The sequence below is a fragment of the Amblyomma maculatum genome, chromosome 11 (assembly GCF_055883805.1).
Source record: "Amblyomma maculatum isolate TAMU_Amacu chromosome 11, ASM5588380v1, whole genome shotgun sequence".
Lineage (NCBI taxonomy): Eukaryota > Metazoa > Arthropoda > Arachnida > Ixodida > Ixodidae > Amblyomma > Amblyomma maculatum.
Window position 1 is genome coordinate 129,447,700 of NC_139354.1, and position 16,315 is coordinate 129,464,014.

General features: G+C 44.6%; 1 pseudogene; it reads left to right on the forward strand.

Moving 5' to 3' along the window:
- The first annotated feature begins 13,937 nt into the window (after positions 1–13,937).
- LOC146174961 (uncharacterized) lies at positions 13,938–14,816 on the forward strand (annotated as a pseudogene).
- The last annotated feature ends 1,499 nt before the right edge of the window (positions 14,817–16,315 follow it).

A 16,315-nucleotide genomic window follows, 5' to 3' on the forward strand; every position in this document is an offset into this window, starting at 1 on the left:
TTATTTAAAATTAGAACATAAACATGTAAAATTACCTTGGAACATTTCGCACAAACCGAAAGGATATAATGGCCACATAGTACAAGTCGATTGCAATGAATGCTGTTACAGATATCGGAACAAGCAGTTATTGAGCTACACACATTGCCCCCCGCGGCTGGTTTCCCCCCCCAATGATTTAAATTTTGTTGCAATATTGCAGTAAAAGTGGCCGTCAGATTAGATTGGTTTTAGTCGAATTGTTGCGTTTTAAATATTATTCTGGGGTACTCTGTAAACTTAGTACAACTTAAGGAGCTCTGTACACAGGAGTAATGTCTTAGATTGTGTAACAGTTGTCTTTGGTAATGGGAAAACCACTTTTGAGTAATGCCGAAAGTTGGTGCGAGTTGGTTAACGTTCGTGATGGAAAATAGCACGAAAAGTTACACGAAGGACGGAAGGAAGACACGGACAAGCGCTTGTCCGTGTCTTCCTTCCGTCCTTCGTGTAATTATTCGCGCTATTTTCCATCATCAACACTTTTGAGTTCTGATAAACGGCAAGAACAGTACAGACTAAATCCTAAATAGGGTAGTCAGTTTGACTAAATACGTACATCTGATTAAATGTTTTATAGTCAGCACTTATTCCACTTGCTGGTTTTAATAGATTGTAATAGAGGAAACAAACGTGAGTTGTTGTTTTTTTAACTTTTGTAGCTGTAATACTCACAAAAAGTACGCAACGTGAGAAAGAAAATTTATTGCTCTGATTTAACGTCGGTTACACCTAATATGTGTCGCGAAAGCGTTTGAGAATGGTTGCTCGCAGTAAAGCAGCTTATTGTGGCAGCTGCTTTATCTTCTGTTTGTCGCCCATTTGGCTAACATGACTACAGCGATTACGCCAGTTACTGTTGCGCTATGTCTAATGTTTTTAGCTTTTGCTTGGACGATTGACAAACCAGCGCAGCTGGCAACCATGGCAGAGTTTGTTGAGCCGGTGGCGGCGGAACTCTGAAGTCATGCACGTCGTATGAGTAGCCAATGCGCATGCGCAATTCGCTCAGCGAGGCTGTGGAGTCGGCGGCAGCCGAGCTGCGAACGGTTTCTTTGGCGAAGCAAGACTGCGGAGTCGGCAGCGGCAGTCATATAGTTAATACACGAACTTTAGAGAAAAAGCAGGTCGTTGAGCCAATTCATTCAAGTAGTTACCGCGTTATTGCTGCCACCCTCAAACAGTTTGATGGTTTCCAGATGGCTTTTGCTTGCTAAATCTGGCCAAAGGACAAGGTTTGAACCTAAGAACGTAGATCGTTGCAAGAAGGCAGCGTGCAACTAACTGTCGGCTGTTGTAGAGTAGCTGCTGTAAACAACGGCAAAATCGTCTCTTCCGGAGGTTTTGTGATCCTATGTTGCGTCGCGTATCTATTTTAACCTCATATAGGAGTCAAGTTTTTTGTTGTTTTCTTAATGCCAGCTAGCCCTGCGAGTGTTACGCGTTTCGAGTGCATTTCGTCTATCGAGTACACATGGGTCTCATCTGCCTGGCTGATTCCGGACGGCCAGAGCTCTGTACAACAAACGTCAAAGGAGGATCGCGTGTCTGTTTACTGTTCACTTTATTTTCCCTGTGTTCTTTCATAAATGACTCTTGAGATGGTGGTAAACTCGTAGCGCTGAACCAGTACAGCTGTTCCCGTAAAAAAATCGGCAAAAAAAAAATAAAATGTTAATTTTGCCTGGTGTGATTTCTCTCTGAATGTTTTCGTTCACACACCTTGCAGTCCATAACTCATGTATAGCTCTCGGCTTTGAAGGAAAAACCTGCCATAAAAGTTCCAAATGTAAGTGTAAAGCGGTGCTTTTGCTCAGACGTGCGTAAGGCGTTATGCCGATTCTTTTTGGAGCTTTGTCTTTCCATAAAACACATGAAAGTTCCATCGCGATGCCTGAGAGCGCAAGCGGCTCTTTATTGCGAACGGCTTCTTATCTTGAATGCTTCGATCTTGCAACTGCAAGCTGAAGCGAAACTCGAAAGGAGAACTTTCAAAACCAAACTCAAAGAGCATCTCTGTGAGACCTTAATTCGTTCAAAATTGTCCTACATCAACTCCTTCTGCTCCAAAAGATGCCTGGAAAGTGTTTAAAGACTTGAAAAATACGCCTAATAATTTTCTAAAGCTAAGCTAGCTACCGCAGCTTTTGAAACTGCCGTCCAAACTCACGAGAAAAAAACATGCTGGCCACAGTAATGAGTTTTGATAATGGCGGCACTACATGTGGTAGCTTTTTTTGGTCTCAGATTTACCCCCCTGGCGGCAGCGGTGGTGCCGCAATGACATCACGCATGCGCAGTAGCGGCTCGAGCTTCGTACGGCGGCCTTGGCATTACGTGGAGTAGAGAAGCTTTCACTTCAATAACGTACCTTCAGTTGCGAACATAGCAGTCGATCATTGCTGAATAAGCGAGAAGTAGCAATGGTCAATAAATAAAAAAAGCTAAAAAAGGTTTTCTGGTAAGCTCACCTAGACTACACCTTAACAAAACGAATGTAATAAAAAGGCAACAAAAACAATTTTCTAATTCAAAGGAGATTAGGAGAAGGAAAGAAGCAGAAATTAGCAGCATTCTGTCAGGAATGAGGCGTTGACATTTTGACACAATTCAAGCTTCGAAATCTTAGTCAATTTATACCTACATGCCAGTTGAGATCAACTCCCACTTGTTTGAGCAATATTCGTATTTTTGTTCACTGCGTGAGATGCATGTTGAGATTATTTTGAGTCATTTTAAGCTCTTCTCCTTTGGCCTTAGCATAGACACGCTTATAAAGAGAAATAGGTTCTATGCCTCGTACAGTGATAGCAAACAAGGCAGATGCGCTATATCATGTACTCTGATGTAAGTTGCAAGTTCAAAAAAGTTGGACGACATTCCAAGTATTAGTATTAATTTGACATTGAGACAGAAAGCGCTAGTCGCAAACACGGAAAGGGTTTTGACAAAATTAAAGCTCTTACGCAACGCGTGCAGATGCTAGAAAGATTCCTTAAGGAACGTTATGCTGCTTCCAGATCTTCTTTTTTAATACCATTCAGCATACGCAATCCGCTTAAAGAGTTCAATTGAATACTGAATCCTAAAACGTAAAACTTAGGATTTCATTGCCATTACCTACCAACTACCATCCCTAAGATCAATTCCTTGATTATTCCTGCATAATATGAAGAACGCCATATTTTGCTGAAGGCGCCGCCTTTATGTCTGTACAGTTAATACCATCGCGGCAATAAACTCGCCTCTATATCAGCCTGACTTCACCGCTACATGATAAAGGTATCCAATATACTTCCAGTCAATCCGATCCAATGTTATACTGCGGCCAACAAATAAACCTTCTAATCTCGGCCGCACACTGTTTCTTCTGCTCTCTGGTATTTCCACTATTTTGGAAACGCGTCCGGGTGCCAATATTAGCTGGTGCTGATACCTTAACTTTCTTGTTAAATAATCTGTATGGAACAGCCTCTCTAATTACATAATTTGTACCGCTGTTGATGCTAGACGCGTAGGAGGCGTTAATAAAACTCAAAGGACTTTCTTAGACAAGTTTGAAGTGATGGCCACTCCTGCATAATGCGCTGATTGCACGGATATTGTGTAAGTACAGTTTAGTAGCTTTCAAATTGCGTAGCCCAGCGTGCCAATCATAACTCTGGAGATCGACCCGGCGGCAGAAGTATGCATCATACCCTAATGTATGCTTTTGCGTCACTTGCATGGCACTTGGATGCTCCTGTCACCACACAGAGCATCGGATGGATTTCGCGTAGCTTGGAATTTGATACCAGCCCAAGTCAGTGTCAAGGTTCTGAAGACCGGGTCTGCTCTGTACTTCTCTGAATGTACTTCTGCCCAAGTATGGCGAGCTGGCATTCGCAACAAATCTATTTTTAAATACATTGAGAGACTACCACCCGTAAAAAGCGGTCATGGTGTCTACATTCTGCAAATTAATGCTCTCATGTAGCATTCTGAGCCAACAAAAAACTAAATCACCTGTAAATGTTGAATTGCAAAGTGTTTCTTAATCTGTGATAGACAATATTCTTTTTTGTGTAGAATTTTATTGAAGAAGTGCCTGATGATGAGGCGCCGTAACTTAGCTCCCTTCAGAACTTTCTATGGCCATAAATAATTGGTCGGGAGCGGAGTGCTCTTCTGATTTGCAGAACAGACAAACGAACAAGCACTGAATCCTAATAATTCTAGATAGGTACGTGGCTTAAATTGCTGCAATTAGTCAGGATGAATAATGAATTTGTCAAATGCTGTTGCTGTCTGAGCACTTTTGATTTCATACCAAATGAAGAATAGTTCCTGAGAGTATAGGCACATAACGCTGCATTATATTAGGAATAATGATATTTGCAAAAGAATGTAAAATCCAGGTCGATTTGAATCATGCATTGTATTTCGAAGTTTATAGTTAAACGGTTTATGTTATATACCGGACGATACATATAACTGCCTATATCTAGGTTTATGTTGTCCAAAACAAATCAGAGTTCACTTATTTGAACGCGTCACACCTGTAATTGTTATGTCACGGCAAATGTGTCTCCCTCAGTGATATTGTGAGCACTGTGTGGCGCTTCATCTTCCACACGGCTGAACGTGCTGCTTCATCTTCATCCTGCTCCCTCTTGTAGATACCCATCGTCATCGCGGAGTGTGTTTGGCTGCAGTGTGCGACCAAGGCTTCAGGTCTGCAAACTCCTGCCGCTGCTCCAGATCGCTACGCCATTATTTCACACCAGCAAGCCGATCCCTACTGTCTTTCCCTAAGCAACCTTCTCACCGGTGCTTCTCACCCTCCTACCGCTAGGATGCGCAGACAACTCCAAAATTTCAAACTTGACAACGGCGTGTTGTCCCGTTATATTTATTGCTCTGAAGGCACCCGTTGGGTCCCCGTTATTCCGAGAGCGCTTCGCACCCGTATCCTGGCGGCTTTCCACGATGATGCTACAGCCGGTCACTTAGGCTTTCATAAAACTTACCACCGCGTGAAAACCCGTTTCTTCTGGCCAGGCCTCGCCTCAAGTGTGGCAAAATACGTCGCCTCTTGTCTGCCATGTCAGAGCCGCAAACGGCCCACTTATCCTCCTGCTGGCCTACTACAGCCGCTACCTTGCCCAGCTACTCCTTTTGCCGTTGTTGGCATAGACTTATACGGGCCACTTCCATTGTCCGCACGAGGTAATCGCTGGATCGTCACCGCCGTCGACCACCTAACAAGCTACGCTGAGACCGCTGCCCTGCCTAATGGCTCAGGCTCAGCACATGAGGTCGCGACCTTCTTTTTGGAATCGCTCGTACTGCGCCATGGGGCCCCTCAAGTGCTTCTCAGCGATCGTGGTCGGACATTTCTGTCGACGATTGTAGCCGAAGTTATTGAGGCCTGAACCACACATCACAAATTGACCTCCAGCTATCACCCGCAGACCAATGGGTTGACTGAGCGGTTCCACCGCACGCTTTCTGACATGTTGTCTATGTACGTCGACCAGGACCACCGAAACTGGGACGTAATACTTCCTTTTGTTACGTTCGCCTACAATACGGCTGTACAGCGGACCACAGGTTACACCCCGTTTTTCCTCGTTTACGGCCGTTCTCCTGCTACCTTTCTTGACGCCTCTTTCCTTTCTACACATGCCAGTTCCTCACCCTCTCTTCCTGACCGGTTCCTTTCCCGAGTGGCCAAATCTCGCCGGCTTGCTCGCGTCAACACGGAAGCCAGCCAGGAAGACCGCAAGTGCCGCTATGATGCAACCCATCGCCAAGTTTCGTTCCGTCCCGGCGACGAGGTGTTACTTTGGACCCCATTACGCACTCCTGGCCTTTCTGACAAGTTACAGCACCGTTACATTGGTCCTTACAGAGCTCTTGCGAAAACCTCCCCGGTCAACTATGGCGTCTCCCCTGTTCACCCTCCTCCGGACTGTCGTTACCGTGGCACTGAAGTTGTCCACGTTTCACGTATGAAGCCTTTTATTCGGCGCAATCCTGCGGACTAACTGCGGCCAGGCTGGCCGCTTTAACTGCGCGGGCGAAATAGTGTGAGCACTGTGTGGCGCTTCATCTTCATCCTGCTCCCTCTTGTAGATACCCATCGTCATCGCGGAGTGTGTTTGGCTGCAGTGTGCGACCAAGGCTTCAGGTCTGCAATAAAGCCTGATCCCCCAAGTCCGACCTTCGCGTTACCTTACAATATGTATTTCAATCATGACAGGGCTTAGGGTGTGGAGACCAAACGCTACGTAGGAATCAGTCAGTAGCGAACGTTTTGCTTAAATTTAAAGCTGAGCTTGAGCGACAAATCGCATCTTGTCCGCTTCTAAAAACGTAATTGTGAAATATTCAGACGAAGATTTGTTTCATTATTTTTTCGAAACTAGAGTATATACGTTTCACATAAACAATGTATCTATTGCAGCATGTGTTTCTGTCTCAACGTATTATTGCAAAGAAATGCTGAAATTAATAAATACTCTAAATCGGGCTGTTATTGAGCCTGGTCAGGAAACATGCACGTCCTAGTTACAAAAATAAACCTCGTAGGCCTCTATCGCCACGTTCCTGTTATCAACTGCGTCTTAGTAGTTGAGCCGTGCGTATTGAAGCAGGGAGAAAAATATATACATAGCATTACAGAGTGCCGCGAAAAACATTTCCATCCGCCAATGCTAAACGCGAGCAGCGTGGCCTCACGCGCGGCGGAAGTTTATGGCATTATATTCTGCGTCATTTCATTTTTGTGAGGAGAATGTTATGCCCCGCGGATGAAGAAGAAAAAAAAACTATTTCAGTTTTCTTGCCCTGATTGGGCTCAGATGCGTTAAACTTTTGCATTGCTTCAAAACAACTTTACATTAAGATGCCCCTATATATGTTGTAAAGTTGTATTCATCAGGTGTAAAACAGTCATTTAGAAGAGAATATTATGTTCTCCGCTCTTCGAACATAGGGCATGCGCTAAACACGAGTTGAGTGGCCACAAAGGCTTTGGCCACTCACCTCTTTATGATTGAAGATTTTGCGTTTCTTTATCTCTAAACCCACAGTGCCTCAGGCTGTGCAAAAATGCCGCATTTAAGGGCTCCAAAATTTGACCCAATGAGATTGTTTACCGTGCACTGACATCACACAGCGCACTGGAGTTTACCTGTCCTCCACCGAAAAGCGGCCTGCACGACCAATTTTGATCACATGACCTTCGCTACAGTTGTCAAATGCCATAACACCTCAGCCATCCTTGTCGGATTCATGAACAAAAATGTCAATTTCACCAACATTACGGCTTAAAACATAGGCTATGAGACTAAGATTCTTACATAGCACTATGCAATGGGAGCAGCTGCACTACCCTATTGCAAAAACCAGTGCCACTGGGAGCCAGCGCCCCAGCGCCATACCTGATTATGGTCCCAGTATGACGCTGGACACTGGGCGCACTGGGACGCGGCATACTGGGACGCTCCGCGCTGGCGGCACTGTGCGCCCGAAAAAAAAAGGCGTGGGATAAAAATTAAACAAGTAAAAAGGAACGAAACAAGTTAGGTACATAAAAAAACCTAAAAAAAAGTAAAAAAAAAAAAGAAAAAAAAACTAATGCACCAAGCGTGCCTCGAACTAAGTCACTAGGTACATACCAATCACTAGCTCAGCACGCTAACCACTCGGCCACGCAGAGAACTGGGTTGTGTATAAACATTTTTGCATTTTATGTCATGACCCGCATTTAAAAGGTTGGGACTTCATGTTTCGCTTGCTACCGCTCTAACAATTGCAACTTCTTGATCATTTTAGCTTGCTGTCTGCTCTCACGACTTGCAACTAATGTTCTGGGTGCCTATGCGCGCTATTCTGTGCACTGGAATCATTTTAACATGTGGAGTTTGACATCGCTGGCAAATTTACCAACGCCGGCTCTTGGGTGGTGCTCTGCTACCGTGGGCGTAATTTTCGCTGAACACGGAGCTTTAGTAGAAGCCTTCAAGGAAAAACGTGCGACCAAGCTTCAATACCGGCAGACGCCGCAGCGATGACCCTAATTGCGTGTAACTAAACCTTATTTGTATGTAAACATTGCGGGAAGCGTTGCAATGACCGAGAGCTCAGCTGCTTGATACGCAGAGTAAGAAGGAGCGCAAAAGCTTGAGAAACACGCCAAATATTATGTATTACAAGCGCTGTATGTTGTTGCTTTTTCTCGCATGGACCCATCGCTCGGTAAACTACTCTCTTCCTCGTTTTAGTTTTTCTTTCTGCTGTTGATACTGGGCCGTGGTGCAGGCTACGCTCGCCTGCGATTGAGCCCGCATTGAACATTTTGGCAGTAATCATTGTGTTAGAGTGCCCTTAAGATCAGCTGTGAAGTTGGTTATGCATGGTAGCCCACATTATTCAATTCCAGCTTTAGTAGTGCGTTAATCGTCAGTCTGTCATAAGATAGAGGCGCGGCGATCGTTGTCGCTCTCGAAACGCTCGAAACGACCTATCGAAACATGGAAACTCTAGAAAAAAAGATACTGCCTTTGTTTTCTTACAAATGCGCAATGACTTCGCAGCAAAAAGCGCTTGCTAGAACCATATTTTTCATATGCCCCCCGATGGTCGATTGAAAGTACGCTGTTGCCCTGTTGGCCCCTGAGGGATGCTACTCCGGCTGACGCCGCAGGCCGCACCGGCTATACTGGGGCACTGGGACCAGTGCGGCCCAGCGCACATACAGCGCTCTCCCAGTGCATCGCGGATGCCAGCGACAGAGGCAGCGTCAAAAGTCTAATTCCAGCGTTTTTCTCCCATCGCACCAGTGCAGCCAGTGTCTTCCCGTAACTGCTCCAGTGAATATCGTAGACCTCCAGCGTGCCCAGCAGATCCAGTGCAAAACCAGCGCGAAAATCTTACTGGTTTCGCACTGGAGACGCTGGTTTTTGCAATAGGGTACCCTATCGGTGAAGCCTAACGCCGCTAGTGTTCAGCTACCATCCTCTTTAATTTTGCATTGTATATCATTGTCGTCATCCAAGCACTGCTATAACGACGCCCCCTTAACAGTTTCGTGACTGCACTTTAGGAAATCCATCATTTATGACGGAAGGATTTCATTCGCTTCAAAATGCCGTTTTTCTCGTGATGAAATATATTGCCACATCTGGGCAGATATCATGGAAACTGCTGCGCTGCTTTCCACCTAATTAATTGTCTTTTGTATGTGGTGACGTAGAAGCTAGCAGCTTATCATTGGGGCACTGTGGTCTCAAATATAAGCATAAGCGACGTCGAAGAAACGCCAGGAAACGCTGCGAATCCGATATCTTCCTTGTTATTCTGCTATATATGCCGCATAATATTTTATGCAAGTAGTGATAAGAATCCCGAAGACGACTTTGCGAGTCCCGACGTCCATTCTGGTGATGAATCTGAAAATGTATTGTATAATTTCATACAGCAGCTTAAGAAGGGACGATGTTCTGATTCAGCTCGGTCTTAGGCAGTTGTGGTTGCTAATTTTGCTTTTCTGCTTTACTATTCTATTTGCTGTAGTTTCTGCAACCCATGCTACTGTTTCAGCAACAAAAGCTCCGGCATATGAGGTGACTCGTCCAAATCTTCAGCAAGCAGTAACAGCTTTTAGGCATTCTCAGTAGGGTTTGAGCTGCCAGCTTTCAGGGAGAGCAGATGTTCATCTTTGGCGGCATAATAGAATGCACTCTACTACCACCAAGGAAGCCAGCATGTGTCGCATGCGGATGCGGTGGCATCCAAAGGCAGTTTTAACTATTTGGTGATAACGGTACCTATGAAAAAAAATAAACCAATATGCATTGCTACACTTAGAACAAGCGCTCTGACGCTGTGCAGGAAGCGGCCATTGCACTCGCTTTCTGCTGACGTCAAATGTGCACTGAACATGATCGTTATAAGGAACTTTCAAGCTGCCAATTATTCTTTACTCGAGAAGGGAATCTCAAAAATAAAACTTCTTAAGCTACTCTGAAAAATGGGCACGCGGAAAAGATTTGGATGCCGCCTTACTATCCCTCAGAGTGCGAAAGCTCATAATGTACCTCGATGATTTATCGACCGAGCCGTAAGCAACACTGGAGCTCAGAAGGCTCAAGGGAAGTTTTTACGAGCTACTACGAAATCAGCTAACACTTTAGTATAGCTAAGGAAATACTACTGCTACCTCACAAGAGCACTCAGCTTGGCTGTCCTTGCGCCAGCGAGACACCAAACTGGCGTTTCCCTGCGTAGCCTTGGCTGAGTCGGGTTGCCTCACTTCCGCTACCTTCATGACATTAAATATATTTCAGAGCTGACACTTCACGATTTCGAACCCGGGCTTCAAAAAATACCAATCGGTCTTCTCAAGTCGCCCCAGCGTTCGAATAGAGCCCCGAAGGCGGGTCGGTAAAACAAGCAAGCACGGACAAGTCCGGCTCTCGCTCCCTTTCCCCGTATGTGCTACCTTCGGTCGCTGCGACTCTACACACAATCATGTCCAGTGTCTCAAGCTTATCGTGCCCGAGATAGCTGCTACAGGGAAAAATATTGAACCTGGCTAATCAATATCGATCTATATGTGTTGAAGCTAACGGCTGCGAACAGGTGCTCAAGAGCAGAGCAGCAAATAAGTACCTGTAAGTGATCAGACGTGGCACAACAAAATAGAAATTTTGGGCGAGAAACCCTAAAAGAGTGTCCAGCTCAATATATGAAGCCCAGGGAGGGAGAGCGCTCAAGAAATTTGGACAGCGGAACTGAAGATTGCCGGCATACTTCGACACATCAACACGTTTCTGGCTCGAAGTGCTATTCGATATTAACAATGCGCAAAACTGCTAGAGCCTAAAGAGCCGTTGCCGTACACTATTTAGCCAAAAACCCAAGCCCAAAGGCTAGTGAGACATTCATACCCTGGCGGCAAGGACTGATCCCAGCCTACAGCTTTATGGCTCGTTCACACTTGAGCATTCGGCGGCGAGAGCGCGCGATTTCCGCCACCGCAGGAGAGAATCCGCCGGAAATCACGGCGGAAAGCCGAATCGGTCCGGGACCGATTCTCGCCACCGGGTTTTTTTCCGCCGAATCCCATCAGCCAGTAGGAAGGCGAGGAAGGTTTGAGCGGTGTCACTCGGTGTAGCATGGCGACGGCGTGCTCGGATACAGTGCGACAAGAAATTGGCGTCAAGGCGGAAATGCTTATTGACGCTGTGAAGCTCTATCGCTGTCTGTATGACAAGCGTAACCCGGAACATAAAAACAATGTACTCAATCGCTGTCTGTATGACAAACGTAACCCGGAACATAAAAACAATGTACTCAAAGACGACATTCGGAACAAGATTGGCGCCGCCCTTGGCATGAGCGGTACGTATGCCCCTTGTGTTTACTATGCCTGCAAATAGCATGTCGATGCTTATATTGCCACATTTCATGAGTCAGATGTGTCATGCTTGAGTGAATAATTGAATGGTAATGCTTTATGCTTTCGGAACGACACATAGCGTAGCTGGAAGCTCTTTATCGGCAGTCAGTCTAGTTGCTCGTGAAGTCGAGGCCTCGAGAGTGCATGAAAACAGTACTCAACTGTTTCTAGACATCTTTTTAGCCAGCAGATTATAGTTACCCGAGATGCGCTGTTTATTATAATTTCGCGCACGCATCTTGGTATGCCCCCACTCAGTTTCTCGATACCGCGGTCGGTGCTCTACGTTTGCGAGGCTCGCTCCTTGGATTTGTGTAGTGATTTCGCCAAACGGTCGAAATGAATTAATATGCAAGTAAGTCCAATTTATCGAAACGTTAGCCACGGCGATCAATTGTAATGCGTCTGGAATGTTGCGGGTTGGACGTTTGTGTCCAACCGAACTCTTTCGTTCCTAGTGTACCGTCCGTTGCGCTGTTGTACGTATGCGGCATGTTGTTCGAGGATTAATGCAAGACCGGACCATTGCTTGTATAGAGAAGAAATTCGGTGTATTACCATGACTCTTATTTTGCAGGAAGCGCTTGCCAGAAAAAGTTCAAAAACCTGAAAGGTACTTTTTTGAAGCAGAGAAATCTGATTAAGAAGAAAATGAAAAGTGGGGCAAGCGCCGCGGACATCCCTGAAATTAAGTGGAAACACTTCGATGCAATGATGGAAATTATGGAGCCAGTTTCCCCTTAACCAATCTAAGTTCAGTCATTGTTGTTTACTTTGAATTTGTAATACAAGAGAAACTGAACATCACATATGTCTCAAGGTCTTGCAAGCTAGCAGAAAAACTAGAATGCGTCTGTGCTTTCCTACAATAATAATACTGCTACTTGTGTTGCAGCTTTTATGTCAAGACTACAACTGAACACTTCATGTGAATATTTGCATTATTCCTTTAGATAACACAATGAAAGGGAACTGGTGAACCATGTTCAGCAAATGCGCCGTATATCCTGTCCTCCTAGCAAGTCCCTCGGTAGAAATGCACGTAATGCAGCAATTCTTTTTGTTTTTTTACAGTAATGTGTGCAACTGGTACGAGAAAGTGCAGTCAGCATCACTGTTGTGTAGAGCGCTCGAAAGCTGAATTTTTCTGCAAGCAAAGTCAGATCTCGCCGAAATTAATCAGTTATAGAGGCAAAACACGAAAGGAAGTAGTGCCATAGAGACCTAGAAGCAAGGTAGACATGAGCACCTTGCCCAGTAATTGGGAGCCAGAGTCTGATTCTGACTTTTGTAGCCCGATATGTCCCGCTCGAGTGCTCTACACAAAGGTGACGCTATCTGTACATATATTATTACAGTTCAAGAAGACTAATATTCAAACTTTTTCAGCCTCTCCACCAACGTGGGAATTTCTGCTGCAAATGAGTGAGTTACGCCACTGCCATATACACACATATGTCTTGTTTGCAAGTCTTTACAACGCATATGACTCAAGGACTTGCAAACTATTAAAAAAACTAGAATGTATTTATGCTTTCCCACAATAATAATACTGCTGCTTTTGTTTTGCAACTTTTATGTCAAGACTAAAACTGAACACTTCATGTGAATATTTGGATAATTTCTTAAGATAACACAATGAAAGGGAACTGGTGAACCGTGTTAAGCTAATTCGCCGTATATCCTGTCCTCCTTGTCGCAAGCCACCCGGCAGAAATACTCTTAATGCAGTATTTTTTTCTCACAGTAATGTGTGCAACAGGTGCGAGGAAGTGCAGTCAGCATCCCTGTTCTGTAGAGCGCTCGAAAGATGCATTTTTCTTTAAGCAAAGTCAGTTCTTGCCGCAATTAATCAGTTGTAGAGGCAAAACACGAGAGGAAGTTGTGCCACAGAGACCTAGAAGCAAGGTAGACATGAACACCTTGCCCAGTAATTGGGAGCCAGAGTCTCATTCTGACTCTTCTAGCCCGATGTGGTCCTGCTCAAGCGCTCTACACAAAGGTGACGCTATCTGTACATATAGTATTACTGTTCAAGAAGACTAATATTCAAACTTTTTCAGCCTATGCACCAATGTTGGATTTTCTGCTGCACAAGAGTGAGTGACAGCATTGCATTATACACAAATATGTTTTTTTTGCAAGTCCTTGAGACACATATGGTTCAAGGACTTCCAAACTAATAGAAAAAAATAGAATGTATATGTGCTTTCCTACAATACTAATACTGCTGCTTGTGTGTTGCAACCTTACGTGAACCATTATCTCAATGACAGAACCTTGGTCAGCCTTTTTCAAAAAATTACCGCTTAAAGATTTCAATTCTGAACACTACAATGTGTGCCTTTTGGGCTGCTGGAGATACAGGAATGAATTGTTAAAGAACGTGCAACACGGAAGTTTGCACAAAAGCAAATTAGTTTTATTGTCTTTTCAGAGATATCAAATCACTTGGGATTTCCGTGTTCAGTTAATGCTTTGATGTTACAACCATCTGCTTATGTTGTCCGGCGATGTTGAGCTCAACCCTGGGCCTGCGCCGAACACGAGATCGAGGGCGCAGGACTCTCCGTCAGATTCTGGTTCTACGCAAATGGACGATTTGCTTGCAATATTGCAAACTGTGAACACGCGGACTGAATAAATGGAAAGGGATCAGAATGATTTAATCAAGTCTGTTGACGATCTTAAAAAAACACAGGCTAAATTTCAAGAAAATCTGGCAGATATAGAAAGAAGGCTAACAGGGGTTGAACGCAAAACCGTCACCCTTGAGGCAGTTGAGGAGGAGCTACAGCGTCTTCGCCAGTCGATTGATCGTCTTTCAACTGAAAACTCTCAACTGCACTCTAAGCAGGCTGAGTTTGAAGACAGGCAGCGGCGAGACAACCTTGTTTTCTACGGCCTATCAGACACACAATCCGAATCCTGGGCTCAGTCAGAGGAAAAACTCGTTAGCATGCTTTCGCCCTGTTTGAAAATTCCACCCACCGAAATTCCGGTCGAAAGAGCACACAGGCTTGGCGTGTATACTCCGAATAAATGCAGGCCACTTATTGCTAAATTTTCGTCTTACAAGCCTAAAGAGAAAATACTCGTCGCTAGTTCTGAACTGAAGGAAGAAAAAAGTGGAGTTAGTGAAGACTATTCCGTCGCTACTCGTCTTGCTAGGAAGAAACTGGTTGAGTTTGGCAAAACCCAACCATTAACCTTCAAACTTCGCTTCAATAAATCGTACATAAACAAAACGTGTTACACCTACAATCCATTTGATGATTGCGTGCATGAACTTTCCAGTGTCTCTACGCACACTGGTCGAATCTTTTGATGACATGCATGCACTATATATTCATTCCACCTCATCCACTCAGCCCATCACTGATTAGCACTACGCGAGGGGCAGTGGAATAAAGTTACCCGTCAGTAACCAACTTTCATTTTTATTCACAAATATACGTAGCATACTTCTAAAACGCGACGATCTTTGCTCTGTTATCAATGCTTGTGATGCCGACATAGTATGCCTCACTGAAACCTGGCTGTCTGCGAAGGTTGATAGCAGTGAACTCTGACTGTCAAAAGCGCTACAACATTTATCGATGTGACAGGGGTGCTCGGTGTGGTGGAGGCGTGCTTATTGCCGTCTGTGATGCTATTTTGTCTTTTCCTATCCATTGTACAACCGATTTAGAACTAGTCTTGGTTGAAATTCGCACGTGCTCTAAGAAATTGATATTGGGTACTTGCTATCGTCCGCCTTCCAGTTCACCAACCTTTGCCGACGACCTTCATGATGTCATCCATATGATAACTGTGCGGTATCCAAACTGTCCCTTCATTTTACTGCGCCACCCCGCCGGGGTGGCGCAGTGGTTACGGCGCTCGACTACTGTTCCCAAGGACGCGGGATCGAATCCCGGCCTCGGCGGCTACTTTTCGATGGAGGCGAAAAGCAAGGCGTCCGTGTGCTGTTGTATCGTACGGTGGCTGCTGAATACAAAAAGGCCCTCAAACACGCTAAGGAGACATTTTTCAATACTACATTATCATCCCTTTTAGTTAGTAACCCTAGGCAGTTTTGGAACTTAGTCAATAAAAGAGATGATTCAGGCATTACGCTCAAACACTCAAACAACCAACTAATCCCACTTGAGTGCGCAAATGTCCTTAACTGTGCTTTTGGTTCCGCTTTTTCCAAAAATCTGTATTCTGTAGCCCCCGCTTATCCTAGTGCTGGTTTTCCACCAATGGACCCTATTGTCTTTGATATTGCTGGCGTGGAAAAATTAATTGGAAAACAAAAAATTTCTTCATCGTGTGGTGTTGACAACATCAATTACAAGTTTCTGATCAGGACTAAAGTGTACAGCGCTATAATACTTTCTAATCTATACCAGCAATCTCTTCAGACAGCCTGTATTCCAGAGGACTGGAAGGTTGGGAAGGTGATTCCCTTGCACAAGTCTGGGGACAAACATTCGGCCCTTAATTATCGACCCATTTCACTTACGAACATTTCATGTAAAATCATGGAGCATGTCATTTACACTCACCTTGTATCATTCCTCCAGTGAAATGGCTTTTTTACAGATTATCAACATGGATTTCGAAAGTCTATTTCATGCGAAGCTCAACTACTATCATTTACAGATGATCTAAATTCCATCCTTGACAGGGGTTCTATTGTCGATAGTATATTCCTAGATTTCTCTAAAGCGTTTGACAAGGTTTCACATCAACTGCTGTTTTTAAAATTAAGTAAAGTTAACCTCGACACTAACGTTATTGCGTGGCTTCATTCTTTTTTTACTGATCGTTCACAATTTG